Source organism: Herpailurus yagouaroundi, unplaced genomic scaffold (assembly GCF_014898765.1).
Source record: "Herpailurus yagouaroundi ecotype Mexico unplaced genomic scaffold, PumYag 205, whole genome shotgun sequence".
Taxonomy (NCBI): domain Eukaryota; kingdom Metazoa; phylum Chordata; class Mammalia; order Carnivora; family Felidae; genus Herpailurus; species Herpailurus yagouaroundi.
In genome coordinates this window covers 7,473,236-7,475,021 of record NW_024412436.1, presented here as the reverse complement: position 1 = coordinate 7,475,021, position 1,786 = coordinate 7,473,236, and positions in this window count along the sequence as shown.

Sequence of the window (1,786 nt, the reverse complement as noted above, 5' to 3'; positions counted from 1 at the left end):
CTTTCTCCGCATGCTCACCAACATCTGTTGTTGCCTGAGTTGTTAATTTTACCCATTCTGACAGGTGTGAGGTGGTAGCTCATTGTGGTTTTTATTTGTATTTCCATGATGAATGATGTTGAGTATCTTTCGTGTGTCTGTTAGCCATCTGTATATCTTCTTTGGAAAAGTGTCTATTCATGTCTTCTGCCCATTTCTTAAGTGGGTTATTTGTTTTTGGGTGTTGAGTTTGATAATTTCCTTATAGATTTTGGACACTAACCCTTTATCTGATATGTCATTTGCAAATATCTTCTTCCGTTCCGTTGGTTGCCTTTTAATTTTATTGATTGTTTCCTTCACTGTGCAGAAGCTTTTTATCTTGATGAGGTCCCAATAGTTCATTTTTGCTTTTGTTTCCCTTGTGTCTGGAGACTGGTTGAGTAAGAAGTTGCTGAAGTCAAGGTCACAGAGGTTGTTGCCTGTTTTCTCCTCTAGGATCTTGGTGGCTTCCTGTCTTACATTTGGGTCTTTCCTCTATTTTGAGTTTATTTTTGTGTATGGTGTAAGAAAGTGGTTCAGGTTCATTCTTCTGCATGTCACTGTCCAGTTTTTCCAACACTGTTTGCTGAAGAGGCTGTCTTTTTTCTCATCGGATATTCTTTCCTGCTTTTTCAAAAATTAGTAGTCCATACATTTGTGGGTCCATTCCTGGGTTCTCTATTCTGCTTCATTGATCTATGTGTCTGTTTTTGTACCATACTGTCTTGATGAGTACAGCTTTGTAATACAGCTTAAAGTCTGGAATTTGATGACTCCAGCTCTGGGTTTCTTTTTTAGGATTGCTTTGGCTATTTGGGGTCTTTTTTGGTTCCATACAAATTTTGGGATTGTTTGTTCTAGCTCTGTGAAGAATGCTGGTGTTATTTTGACAGGGATTGCATTGAATATGTAGATTGCTTTGGGTAGTATCAACATTTTTTTTAAAATTTACTTCTGAGACAGAGAGAGACAGAGCATGAGCAGGGAAGGAGCAGAGAGAGAGGGAGACACAGAATCTGAAGCAGGCTCCAGGCTCTAAGCTGTCAGCACAGAGCCCTATGCGGGGCTCAGACTCATGGACTGTGAGATCATGACCTGAGCTGAAGTCGGACGCTCAACCGACTGAGCCACCCAGGCGCCCCTGGGTAGTATCAACATTTTAACAATAGTTGTTCTTCCAATCCATGAGCATGGAATGTTTTTCCATTTCTTTGTGTCTTCTTCAATTTCTTCCATAAGCTTTCTATAGTTTTCAGTGTGTAGCTTTTTCACCTGTTTGGTTAGGTTTACTCCTAGGTATTCTATGGTTTTTGGTGGAATTGTAAATGAGATCAATTCCTTGATTTCTCTTTCTGATGCTTCATTATTGGTGTAAAGAAATTCAACCAATTTCTGCACATTGATTTTATATCCTACAACTTTGCTGAATTCATGTTCTAGCAGTTTTTTGGTGGAGTCTTTTGGATTTTCCACATATTGTGTCATCTACAAAGAGTGAAAATTTTACTTCCTCCTTGCCGATTTGGATGCCTTTTATTCCTTTGTGTTTTCTGATTTCTGAGGCTAGGCTATCCAACAATATGTTGAATAACAGTGGGGAGAGTCGACATCCTTGTTGTATTCCTGACATTAGGAGGAAGCCTCTCAGTTTTTCCCCATTGAGGATGATATTAGCAGTGGTTCTTTCATAAATGGCCTTTATGATCTTGAGGTATGATCCTTCTATTCCTACTTTCTTGAGAGTTTTTATCAAATGCTTTTCTTC